The sequence below is a fragment of the Schistocerca piceifrons genome, chromosome 1, assembly GCF_021461385.2.
Source record: "Schistocerca piceifrons isolate TAMUIC-IGC-003096 chromosome 1, iqSchPice1.1, whole genome shotgun sequence".
NCBI lineage: Eukaryota > Metazoa > Arthropoda > Insecta > Orthoptera > Acrididae > Schistocerca > Schistocerca piceifrons.
The window spans coordinates 614,483,592-614,498,145 of record NC_060138.1 but is presented as its reverse complement, the minus strand read 5'-3'; positions in this window follow the sequence as shown (position 1 = coordinate 614,498,145).

The following is a 14,554-nucleotide window of genomic DNA, read 5'->3' as shown; positions in this document are numbered from 1 at the left end:
CATGTGTTGTTTAATGTTAGTAGACGTCAACGCGACATGTCTGCACACGTCCAGACGATATTCAATTTCTCACCACGAATTCACTAACATTACAGATGTAACTGTCCCAACCGCCACGAGGCTTCTTTCCCGTAAATTATTGACGTCTCTGACCTTTCAACAGTACACAACATTTCTCATATGGCCCCAAAAGAAGAAGACAATTGGGGTTAAGTCTAGGCTTCGTTGTCGCCAAGGTATTGGGCCAACCCTGCCTACCGGTTTCCTTGAAAGGCTCAAATAACACAATGCGCTTTCTGTTGCGTAGTACACATCGCTGCTGAGTTGATCCGCACTGCACGCACGCCTGGACTGAACTGAGGGAGTGGAGGAAAAAAAACAGAAGTGGTGAGGTCTCAAGGTCAATTAGACCTACCAACTGCAGGGGAGCCAAACTTGGAGAGTTGATGAATCAAACACTGCAAACTAGAATAGCGTATTTCACTTGGTATAGATTCTAGGACTCATGAGAACTTGGGAGTTTTTTTTCAGACACAGTGTATATTAAATGGACACCCTAACTGCAAACAGGCGTTGATGTACTTCATTGGGGACATGTTGAAAATGTGTGCCCCGACTGGGACTCGAACCTGGGATCTCCTGCTTACATGGCAGACGCTCTATCCATCTGAGCCACTGCGGGCACAGAGGATAGTGCGTCTGCAGGGACTTATCCCGTGCACACTCCACGTGAGATCCACATTCCCTATATGTCCACACCACTACATTCGTAGTGCGCCTAATAGATGTTTGCCCATCATACTCATTTCTCGTGGCAGATTAATCTACCAAGTCCCGTACGAGTCCGGGCATAGCGTGTGCGTTCGCACAAGAAGGTCAATGGCCGGGAAGCCATATTTTAACTATATATGACGGTAGTATCTGTTCCCGAAAGAACAGTTACCGTGGATGACCATGCAGCTTTGCTAGAAGCGTCCATTCCTCTTCAACTGTATTGCCAACTGCGCTATTCCTTATTGCTGTATGTATAGCGTTAGAGAATTTCAAACTATCTCGTCATTCCTTAGTACTTCCGTATCCCACTTCTTTGCGTATTGATTCTTCCTGACTAATGTCTTGAGCTTCAGCCTATTTTTCATCACTACTATATTGTGATCTGAGTCTATATCTGCTCCTGGGTACGCCTTACAATCCAGTATGCCTGCCGGAGTGGCCGAGCGGTTCTAGGCGCTGCAGTCTGGAACCGCGAGACCGCTACTGTCGCAAGTTCGAATCCTGCCTCGGGCGTGGATGTGTATTATGTCCTTAGGTTAGTTAGGTTTAACTAGTTCGAAGTTCTAGGGGACTAATGACCTCAGAAGTTGAGTCCCATAGTGCTCACAGCCATTTGAACCATTTGAACAATCCAGTGTCTGATTTCGGAATCTCTCTCTGATCATGATGTAATCTAATTGAAATCTTCCCGTATCTCCCGGCCTTTTCCAAGTATACCTCCTCCTCTTGTGATTCTTGAATAGGGTATTCACTATTACCAGCTGAAACTTGTTACAAAACTCAATTAGACCTTCTCCTCTTTCATTCCTTGTCCCAAGCCCATATTCTCCTGTAACCTTTTCTTCTTCTCCTTCCCCTACAACTGCATTCCAGTCGCCCATGACTATTAGATTTTGGTCTCGCTTTACATACTGCATTACTCTTTCAATATCCTCATACACTTTCTCTATCTGTTCATCTTCAGCTTGCGACGTCGGCATCTATACCTGAACTATCGTTGTCGGTGTTGGTCTGTTGTCGATTCTGATTAGAACAACCCAGTCACTGAACTGTTCACAGTAACACACCCTCTGCCCTAACTTCCTATTCATAACGAATCCTACACCTGTTACATCATTTTCTGCTGCTGTTGATATTACCCAATACTCATCTGACCAGAAATCCTTGTCTTCCTTCCACTTCACTTCACTGACCCTTACTATACCTAGATTGAGCCTTTGCCTTTCCCTTTTCAGATTTTCTAGTTTCCCTACCACGTTCAAGCTTCTGACATTCGACGCCCCGACTCGTAGAACGTTATCCTTTCGCTGATTATTACATCTTTTTCTCATGGTAACCTCCCCCTTGGCAGTCCCCTCCCGGAGATAAATGGGGGACTATTATGGAATCTTTTGCCAATGGAGAGATCATCATGACACTTCTTCAATTACAGACCACATGTCCTGTGGATACACGTTACGTGTCTTTAACGCAGTTGTTTAAATTGCCTTCTGCATCCTCATGTCGTTGATCATTGCTGATTCTTCCGCCTTTAGGGGAAATTTCCCACCCGTAGGACAAGAAAGTGCCCTGAACCTCTATCCGCTCCTCCGCCCTCTTTGACAAGGCCGTTGGCAGAATGAGGCTGACTTCTTGTGCCGGAAGTCTTCGGCCACCTATGCTGATTATTTATCAAAGTTTAGGCAGTGGCGGGGATCGAACTCGGGACCGAAGACGTTTTTGATTATGAATCAAAGACGCTACCCCTAGAACACGGGTACTAGACTACATTCGTAGTGCGCCTAATAGATGTTTGCCCATCATACTCATTACTCGTGGCAGATTAATCTACCAAGTCCCGTACGAGTTCGTGCATAGCGTGTGCGTTCGCACAAGAAGGTCAATGGCTGGGAAGCCGTATTTTAACTATATATGACGGTAGTATCTGTTCCCGAAAGAACAGTTACCGTGGATGACCATGCAGCTTTGCTACAAATGAAATGATAATTAAATGGACACCCTAGCTGCAAACAAGCGTTGATGTACTTCATTGGACACATGTTGAAAATGTGTGCCCCGACCGGGACTCGAACGCGGGGTCTCCTGCTTACATGGCAGACGCTCTATCCATCTGAGCCGGAAAGCTACATAAAATTGGCCTTGATCCAACGCCCAACTGTGACGCATGCGGAAGAGAAGATACGCTTCCTCATAGGTTCACGTGCGGACATGCAGAAGAAACTACTACATTTCTTCGACAACGATTGTCAGTGATAGACCGTACGACGCCCTGTGGTGTAGATATTTTACAGATCATTCAGCCAATAAAATTGAGATATCCACGAGCAAAAAACAACGCTGCAACTTGGATCATGGGCCACACAGCATCGTTTATTATGCAGAATAGGCATGCTACTTTCCTCGACTATTATTCTTACATAGAAATTGAACACTTTAAAATGAGACAACATTGTGACTACAGGAGGATATTTGGAAATATGCTAAACATCATAATTAACGGTTAAATGCTTCAAATACAATATTTCGGATAGCAGAGGTTGCCAGTGACCTGTATGTATGAATCCCATTTGCTTCCTGGGACTTTAGTACTTGTCGGAATTTTACGATACTATTCAGATTCTCACCAATGCAGAAGGCATTTTTTTCTTTCCCATTTTCGTTTTCACATTTCCCTTTTCTCGCAGAGCAGCGGAGCAACTTTCCTTCAATTATGAAGTGATAGTCTTTTGTGCACCATAAAAATTTCTGTTTATTACTTGGCTCAAAAAAAAAAAAAAAAAAGAACTCAAGAAGACATTTCATTTCATATATTGCGCCACGGCAGCCTAGAAATGATATATACTTTGTTCAGTCTATTCTTATTACAAATTGGAGCAAATGTTTACTTTCCTTCCTTATGAAGAAAAGTTGCGTAACGGTAAGCGTCGCGCACTTAAATAAAAAAAAAACAGTGGTCTACGGGGGAAAAAAAAGGTGGATAGAGTGTCTGCCATGTAAGCAGGAGATCCCGGGTTCGAGTCCCGGTCGGGGCACATATTTTCAACATGTCCCCAATGAAGTACATCAACGTCTGTTTGCAGCTAGGGTGTCCATTTAATTATCATTTCATTTCTAGCAAAGCTGCATGGTCATCCACGGTAACGGTTCTTTCGGGAACAGATACTACCGTCATATACACTGTATATTGTATTTGTCGTATCGTGAATGCTGTAAGTAGAACCCTTTCTTGGAAATTTATAAGCAATCCCCAAATTTTTCTTTGCTTTCCCTCTTCGTACTTTTTAAGGAAAAGTTGTAAATGCAGTATATAACAATTATTTCGGTTTATAAGCAGAGAAAGCAACGTAAGGATTCAAAACTGAAATTACATGCCACTTAGGGACTCGATCCCACGACCCACGGCTTATCGTTCTTTACACTTCCCACTTCGCCACTCGCTGATTGGAAAATATGCTAACATAAATGGGTCGTACCTCGCCCAGTCCGCGCCAGAGACGATATTTTTTCCTAGGCGCACGGCCATTTTTAGCTCCCACTTACGTCACTTTCATTGGTGGTCAGTCACTGCATCATAAATATGGACGAAATAAGTGATGATGAGTAGGCGCCGTGCCCTTATTAGGTCAACAGCATATCGTAAAAGCTTTACACACAAAAGTAAACGTGTAAGCCCGCTACGATAATATTCAGCATCAGCAGGGACAAGATTCAGCGATGTGGAACAACTAAAGCCGCTTTCCAGTATGAAATATCAAAAATGGCTCTGAGCACTATGGGACTCAACTGCTGAGGTCATTAGTCCCCTAGAACTTAGAACTAGTTAAACCTAACTAACCTAAGGACATCACACACATCCATGCCCGAGGCAGGATTCGAACCTGCGACCGTAGCGGTCTCGCGGTTCCAGACTGCAGCGCCAGAACCGCGCGGCCACTTCGGGCGGCAGTATGAAATATCGATTCTGGTATCGTGTGATACTGAAAAATTTTGCTGTAGACGAGTTTCTGCCCTTGTATTGGTAAGTGCGGTAACAGCTGTTTGTGCATGTTGCCGAGACCTGCGACTGTGTTCGTACTCGGCAGCAGTGCTCAGTTCGACCATAGGTGGTTCATTTACAAAATGACGATTTTCATCATGCTGTGTGCAAATTAACTGAGATAACCAACCCAGCGTACACTGGTAGTAGAGCACAACCACCGTCCTACAACCGGAACGGCTTTTTATCTTACGCTATAATCACCGAAGGAATATTTTGACATATTGGGTAATGAAAGGCTATCTATCCCATACTCTATGTGTTACTCAAAATCTATCAATTTTATTGTGTACTCGGTTGAAATCAAATGTAAATTTCTTGGTAGGCGGGTTTTATACCCTTTTCGAGTGAGTCGTTTAGATCTGTCATTGCTACTGTACATTCTCTGTATTAGTCTGCAGAGAGTTCAGCCTTTATTTTGCCGTCTTAGTATCAGAAATGGTAACCTGAGGTGTATTTCCTGTACAGCCACGATCTGTGGCGTATGCAGCACCATACATGTGAAGATGATCGAATGTGGTCGAAACTAGGCACACAGCAAAACAAAAAAAAAAGTGCAGCTGCGATGGAAAAAAATTTAATTATACTCGCTGTCCCTCCTCCCTCCAGAACCGAGGCATCGATATTTGGTTTCAACAATGGAATCTGATACTACTGAAGCCTCTACAGTAGAGTTGATAAATTCGCCTACACACGTTATGGATTAGTGGTTCTTTTAAGATTTCATTCATTGACACAAATACGTTTTCCTCAACTTCTGTTTGCGAAAGGGGTTGATGACATCTCATCTATTCATATTTTCACAGTCATCAGAGACTTAAATAATCTGATACGAGTAGTCTTATAATTAGTTGGTTAGCTGCAGCTCTGGTACTATGTTTGCACTTGTTTGGCTTCCTCATACAATTTTTGTTCAGGCACTACGAAACATCGACCACAGCAATATGCTGCATGAATAGTGTTTTTGACACTAGCAAATAATGCAAAATTTATAACCTTCTGAGGAAGGGCACTAGCTGCTTTAAACCGATGAAGGAAGTAAAAGTTGTTCTGTGCAGATGGTTATTGATTATTTAAGTAAAAACGATGCAACGCCATTTATCAACAGTCCACTGAAAACATAGCCATTTCTTGCGCTGATAACGGCCGGCTAGTATGAAACGGTAACTCCCTAGTCCAGCTTCTTTAAGTCGCCCAGCAGCAGTGCGAGATGACAATGTTGCAGGTACTTCACAACTGTTCTGAGATGTCAGGCGTAGGTGTGAAAGGTTTAACAAGTGTTTGAAGCACAATGGGCGATGCTCCCTTGCGGAGGTCAGAAGTGGTTGACTCGAACCTGCTGCCCTTAGGTTTCCATGCACTCTAGCAATAGACCATTCTGACATACGAATGCACCAAACATCTGGATACTGCATGTTCTGGCCATTTGGTAAAACTGAGACCCATAATATGCTCCTTTCGAAATCTGCTTGGTGCTGATAACACTGTCTCAAACGATTACGTGGCATCTCCGTGTCCTTCACAACGATTGCTCAAGATCTGACGTAGTTCACTTCCAACGTGTACACTAGCAGGCCTGGCAACAACGTTACACACAAACAACTCTAATGCACACTATTGTTGTTCTACTTTCACATAGAACTGATCTCTAATCCTTTCCATACCCGCGCTTAGTGTGTACATGTATGAAGTTACATTGTGTTCTACAGTACACCCTCCGTTGAGCTTAAAGTGCACTGCCTCCAGACTCATTAAACCTGTCGATACGAGTCAGTGCTCTGTGCTCTGTGTGCTTCATATTTTTTGGTGGCCAGTGTATATCCTGCCATCCTCCACTACTGTATCATTGCCTGAGTGATGAACATTGTGAACACCAACAACTGTTTATCAGATTTCAGTGTGCACTGATAGGCGATCTCAACGGTCTATTGATGTGAGTAGATTGACAGCATTGCCTAACGAGGATAAAATCTCCTCCAATAAGAACTCTAAGTGATCCATTAATTGGGTTCTACAGTACACCGTTGAGCTTAAAGTGCACTGCCTCCAGACTCATTATACCTGTCGATACGAGTCATTGTGTATTTCGGGATTCTGGATTAGAAAGTGTTTATACCTCGCTAGTAACCTCTCTGGTACAGCACCAATGTTTACCCGAGCGCTGTGTCCGAAATACGTGAGACACGTCATGCTACTATTACGGGAGCGAGTGTTCTGTTGCTTAAGTATCTCAGTAGCAGCGTTCATACTAGCAACAAATGTGTGCTAACGATTCCAAGAGGTACAAGTAGAAAGGCTGTGGCAGCAATAATCCCATAAATGACTTCATTGTGCTCAAGACTAGTGAAAGCTCACACTCGTGTTTAAAAAAAAAAACGGAACACCTTGAACGGCTAGAGATGGGACATTCATATTCACGGGACACGCATGTTCTGCAGATGTTAGCATTTCAGTCACCTCGGTTCAGAAAGGGTCCTGTTGCCATGCAGCCTGATAACTTGGCCCATGCGTGACGTCATCGACGCGTACTGGGCGCGAATGGCGTCCTGTGCTGTAATCATCCATGATGCGTTCATCTGGTTCCAAAGTTCATCTGTGGTGGATAGCACTGGGTCACAGCACTACACCAGTCTTTGCACCATATACATATTTTCGATTTGTGATAAGTCTGGTTATGTGGCGGGCCAGGACAAAAGGCGGACATCCTGTGACTCCAAGAAGGCACGTATTCGTGCGACAACATATGGTCATGCATTGTCTTGTTGAAAAATGGCGTCTGAGGTGTTGTGCAGGAAGGTCATGAATACGGACTGCAGGTCAATTAATGTAGGTCACATTGGTCACAGCACCTTGAACATGCAGTAACTGTGATTTCTGATTGCATCCTAAAGCACCCCACAAGGCCTTGTGTTGGCGCAGTATGCGTTGTTCGAATGCAGTCACTGTGATGCCGCTCCGCCAGCCTGCGGCGAACCAAAAGGCGGCCATAATTTTCAAGCAAACAGAACCTGTATTCGGCCGAAAATACTATCTGATGCCTTTCCTGTCCGCGGTGACGTCGTTCCATACACCACTGCAGTCTAACATGTTTCTGCACTTTCGTCGAAGGTAGGAGGGGAAGTGGACAACCCGTCCGTTATCCGTTACGTAATAAAAAGCGATGGATTGTCACTCCTGATAGTGTACGATGTGTTACACTGTGAGGTGAGGAAGGCGACGATCTGTTCCGCAGTGCCATTCGGATGAGGTGTCGGTCTCCTTGGGGGGGAGGGTGTTATCTGAGTAATGCTACCTGATTCATCTCGACGCTTTCTACGGTCTTCCGTGAACCATTCTGCATTCACAGGTTGCACTGCCGAGACACTTCGTCCCACACGAGCAGCAGTTTCCTAGATGGATGCGTCACATTTTTCCCATGCCAAAAATGCCCCCACTTTCAAACTGATTGAGTTGACAGTACGCCTGCGAGGAATCCTGCACACCTGCTAAAGTCACATTGATCCAGTTTCTTCGGTTTATAGCGACAACGAGAGCCGCAGGTACGTTTGCCCGGTAGGTGCTATTGTGACACGATTCCGCCGTGAATGTGGCGTTGAATATATGATACGTACAGTCCATGAAAGATATACAGAACGCCGCAGGTACATCCGCCTCTTACATCCAAATAAATCGGCTGGAGCGGAACGCTCTATAGATATTGGTCACTCTCTTTTGAATGAAAATGTAGAAATTTCAGCATTTATAATTTTCTGGGACTCGGTGGTGAAAGATGCAATTGAAATTCGCTTGGATATGTCATGGAAACCTAAACTTTCTGTAAAAAAAAAAAAAATAAATAAATAATAATAAAAATAAAAATAAATATTTGAAAGGTGTCGCCACAGTGCAATTCAAAGTGGCCATTGACATCCGAGCGTGGATCGATTGCTGTGCCACAGATATAATTCATGGACACTGTAATTCTTCGCTGTCGATCAACGTAGACGCCTGTGTATCTGTGGCCGCGCGTGCGGTGGCGCGATCCGCAAGTTTACAAAGACAGACAGAGTGTTGGAGCGTCAGACTTTCGGCTCACTCTATAGATTGGCGAAAGATATACAACCGAAATATTAGAAGAAGGAGCTGATCTGATGCTGCTAAATACACAAAATTTAAAAGAGCAGCCACTGAGCCGCGAAAACATAAAGATGTAAAACGGTCGTGTGACGTCGGACTTCAAGGGAGATCTTATATCGGTGAACTGCCCATTTCGCATGTGGTTCAGATATTTTATTACAACTGCTATCCGGTGAAAATGTATATGTCAAAATCCCATACATTGGTGGTAGTTCAGTTCTGTGTTGGGCACGGCTCCTGTTCTCTCCATGGGAACACAAACGATCCGTTCGCTGAATGCCTGTAGTGTTACAAAAAGTATTTCTTGTTAGCTCTCGCTTGTACCGATTGGGCGGATTTCACAAGCTGGTTTACATAATGTGTGCCATCAGGTGATGCAGCCCCTTCACCTAGGGCGTTAGCACACAATCTTTACGATCTTTCTTTCGTCGTTGAGCATACGACGGTCTTAGTAGTACACAAGAGTGAAATTTGATTATTGAAATCATTTACATCGTCTGTGCGGGAAAACTGTTTCTTGTAATTCTGGTAAGGTTTTCCCATTGCTTGTTTTGTATATTGCAAGGGATTAATTCCGTCTTGTTAGTTTATTATTTGCGCAGGACTGTTTGTTGCAAAGACGTCTAGTATGTAATCGAACTGTTCACAATTCGGGTTGCCTTGTGAACTAACTGGACAAAATGACATTCGAAGATGCATTTACTGTAATTTCGGTCAATGTTTTACTCTTACTACCGACTTCAGACATGAATTTTCGTCAACACATCGAGGGTAGCTTGAAGTCGCCCATAACTGTAACTATATGAGTTGGGTCTCTCTTCGAAACGGTGCTCAAATTACCCTTGTACCCTTTATCATTAATTCGGCTGATATTTCGAAATTATAGGTGCCAACAGCGTCGTTGTCAAACAGTGAAGCAGTGTTGGTAGGGGAGCGGGTGAAGCAAGGACGTCTGCAAAGTTTCGAAGTCTGCTGCCGTATGCCGCCGGAGTGGCCGAGCGGTTATAGGCGCTACAGTCTGGAACTGCGCGACCGCTACGAGCGCAGGTTCGAATCCTGCCTCGGGCATGGACGTGTTTCATGTCCTTAGGTTAGTTAGGTTTAAGTAGTTCTAAGTTCTAGGCGACTGATGACCTCAGAAGTTAAGTGCCATAGTGCCCAGAGCCATTTGAATCATCTGCTGCCGTATGATATAAACTGTGCCCGCCAGTGGACACCATTGCCCACCAGTGGACGCCTTTCCCCACATGTGGAAGAGTCCACAGTGACGTAAACAGTCTGAGGAAATATAGGGCCTGATAAAGTTAAGAACTGTAAGGAGAAAAAGGTAAAATTCTGGAAGATACCATTCTGCAAAGGCAGCGCTTGGAAGTATCAGCGGAAGGTATTCTGATATGAAATTAGCGTATTCTTCAGTGCTGTGAATTTAGCATCGCGGATGCAACAGGTTTCGGTCAGCTGAAAAAGTGCCTGCATGTCCTAACCTATCCTGTAGAGGCTAGTCCCACGTGACATGTGCAGGTTTCAAACAGAGTCCCAGAGTGAGAGAGTATTACAGTGCGTAGTGATGCAAGTAACTTTATCTTGCATGCTGCAATATCCGACAGAGGGGCCAGTGCTACGTTCGCGGGAGCAGTGTGATTTCTGAATGAAGGATCTGGAACTTTGTGTAGTTGTAACGAATGTGCACCTGCGGTACTGGAGGACACTGGGTCTTGACAATATATGAATCTTTCATCTGATTTGTCTGTGATTTATTTATGGGTGTAACCACTTCTCCAGAGTATTTTTTTTGTAGCACCTTGTTCTCAGAATTCATATGCTGATGTGCAACATGCTGTTAGCTTTCCCTGCAGGTAAACTCAAGTAAGTTTGACAGGTGTGGATGGTGCGGTGGGGCATCAGAGACGCAGTACCAAACAGGTAGTTTTGCTGTGCACTAGATCCACGCACGCCTGTTATACTACAGCTTCCTGGTATAGGCGGTTTACGTACGGCTCATTGTTGGTTGGAATTGGCACCGTTCTCACTTTCTTTTGTATAATACCGACATGCTCCATTTCATTTCACATGTAAAAGTTGACTAGTCAAATACACGGAAAATACAAGAATTAATACCGATAGGTTACAACTCCAGCATTCTACGGTGCAAGTCAAGGAATGTGCAACCTACACGGTCGCCGAACCGTCTCAGCGTCTGATTTAGACCCTCCGCTCGGCTCTCTACCAAAGGACTGCAGGCGATCCCTTGAAGTTTGCTACAGATGGTGAGGTCCGCCTTCATCCTGCAAGGAAGACTAGCTGTCTATGATACTGAAGATAGCCACAGCGTACCAAAGACATTCCCATTTTTCTAAAGTGACAAATGTCATTAGTAAAAACGTGAGCTATTACCTGCAGCTGGCCGCATCCTGTGCTCTTCAGGCATCTTGAAGGATACATTTCACGACTGGGATGATTCATCCTGGTACGCACACAAAGTGCGCACCGGATTTCTTTCCCTCCTTGACAGCCTAAGGGGCTCCATCACGTCCTAGCATTGAAGCTCCCAACTACCATTAATCCCATCTTCTCTGACTACCCAGATCTTTGAAGCCAAGAGGCTAACCCTGAAACAGGGCAAGCCACTGCATCTCTTTCAGGATTTTTATCGATCACAGACAGTCTCCGCATTGACAGCGCTTGGCTGAGGGTGCATCTACAGTTCGGCTATTTGTATTGTTAAGGAATTCAAGCCACCTCGCGTTGACAAGTTCCATGTTTCATGTGGGGGGTGGGGGGGGGAGCGTTTCGTGAACGGCATCATACCGTTTGTCTCCATACTTCAAACGTCAACATCTAATGAAGAAATTGGATTTCATATAAATATATTGGAATGAAATAGGAATTATCTCTTATAAAGGTAACAGCGAAAGGATTATATCTCGTTGCCCCTTTAATATTTATTCTTTTTTATGCGTTGATAATGATTCAGGAATGTTTCTTTTGGCTCTTTACTCGAGCATTATTCAGTACTTGGGAAAAGAATGCGATGGAACACTTCTGCAACCTTTTTTTTCGGTCTTGATTTCCGTACAGCGTAAACAGGTGGGTGAGTGTTTTTAAAACTACAGATGGAGACGAGAGATATATCCTTCGCTTAGAGCATAGCACTACCGGCCTCACTAGGTCCATTCCATAAATGTTCGATAACGTAGCATGCTACTATCTCCAGGCTTTCCTCGCTTATTCAGTCCGTTCTGTTTGCTAGGCCACGTAAAGGTGTTCTCCGCTTCCATGTAAAGAAAGAGGTCCGGATTCCTGTCTGGCGATCTCTTTTTAAGATTCTAGCTGGAGTCGTCGAGCTATAAGTCTGCTCTCTGGAACATGATCTATTGCATCTTCAAGTTGTTCTTTGCAGGCTAGTAGGCGGATGTATACTTAGGTATCAAAGCGTTTAGATGCAGTTTATTATTCAATTACGATTTTGGTGAAAATCTCGTTTCGTTTACAATTAAAAACGCGTGAATCGGTGATTGTTCTTTGGCCTTAGCCCGAACCAGAGCTTGTGCCATCAGCACAGTCGCTTGGTTTAAAAAGACTTTTCCTCATGCGTAATAGGCTAATGCATGTTAATTCATGGCAGCGTTTGGTTTAAACGAGGAAAGTTGATCAGATTTAAGAGATGAGGTAGTTCACGACAGGCCCATGTGCTGGTTCCTAATAGTCTCAGTTTCGTTCACAATGCCAACATTTAGTCGTTCTTAGCGATCTCTCCGCATTCGGCCCTTCATTCAGGTTTCCCATCGCTTTAACGCGTTTTTAATACGACGTATCCATTACATTGACTTTAACCTTGTGTTATACTGATCACCACATGTTCGCTAATCGATGAGTTGTGGTTAGGAATTCTTACCAATACAAAGAGGTCAACCTATTGAGTAAAACGAATGTTACCAAAATTATAGCTGTTTTCGGGATGGCTCTGATAATGTACACTCCTGGAAATTGAAATTAGAACACCGTGAATTCATTGTTCCAGGAAGGGGAAACTTTATTGACACATTCCTGGGGTCAGATACATCACATGATCACACTGACAGAACCACAGGCACATAGACACAGGCAACAGAGCATGCACAATGTCGGCACTAGTACAGTGTATATCCACCTTTCGCAGCAATGCAGGCTGCTATTCTCCCGTGGAGACGATCGTAGAGATGCTGGATGTAGTTCTGTGGAACGGCTTGCCATGCCATTTCCACCTGGCGCCTCAGTTGGACCAGCGTTCGTGCTGTACGTGCAGACCGCGTGAGACGACGCTTCATCCAGTCCCAAACATGCTCAATGGGGGACAGATCCGGAGATCTTGCTGGCCAGGGTAGTTGACTTACACCTTCTAGAGCACGTTGGGTGGCACGGGATACATGCGGACGTGCATTGTCCTGTTGGAACAGCAAGTTCCCTTGCCGGTCTAGGAATGGTAGAACGATGGGTTCGATGACAGTTTGGATGTACCGTGCACTATTCAGTGTCCCCTCGACGATCACCAGTGGTGTACGGCCAGTGTAGGAGATCGCTCCCCACACCATGATGCCGGGTGTTGGCCCTGTGTGCCTCGGTCGTATGCAGTCCTGATTGTGGCGCTCACCTGCACGGCGCCAAACACGCACACGACCATCATTGGCACCAAGGCAGAAGCGACTCTCATCGCTGAAGACGACACGTCTCCATTCGTCCCTCCATTCACGCCTGTCGCGACACCACTGGAGGCGGGCTGCACGATGTTGGGGCGTGAGCGGAAGACGGCCTAACGGTGTGCGGGACCGTAGCCCAGCTTCATGGAGACGGTTGCGAATGGTCCTCGGCGATACCCCAGGAGCAACAGTGTCCCTAATTTGCTGGGAAGTGGCGGTGCGGTCCCCTACGGCACTGCGTAGGATCCTACGGTCTTGGCGTGCATCCGTGCGTCGCTGCGGTCCGGTCCCAGGTCGACGGGCACGTGCACCTTCCGCCGACCACTGGCGACAACATCGATGTACTGTGGAGACCTCACGCCCCACGTGTTGAGCAATTCGGCGGTACGTCCACCCGGCCTCCCGCATGCCCACTATACGCCCTCGCTCAAAGTCCGTCAACTGCACATACGGTTCACGTCCACGCTGTCGCGGCATGCTACCAGTGTTAAAGACTGCGATGGAGCTCCGTATGCCACGGCAAACTGGCTGACACTGACGACGGCGGTGCACAAATGCTGCGCAGCTAGCGCCATTCGACGGCCAACACCGCGGTTCCTGGTGTGTCCGCTGTGCCGTGCATGTGATCATTGCTTGTACAGCCCTCTCGCAGTGTCCGGAGCAAGTATGGTGGGTCTGACACACCGGTGTCGATGTGTTCTTTTTTCCATTTCCAGGGGTGTAGTTTGTTCCTAATCACCTTCTCTAACTGAATAGTGCTGACGTTACTGAGTGAAATGACCACCTGTAAATACCATATTATTTCTACATGTCAAGTCTTTTTAGATTAATTGCTTTTTGGAAGGAGTAACTGATTTGGCTTTCAGTCACATGGGGTGCCCTGTAACCAAGAGGCTCCACTTGTAATGATATAGCTTGTTATGGCTTCAGTAAGTGATACGGTGATCAGTGC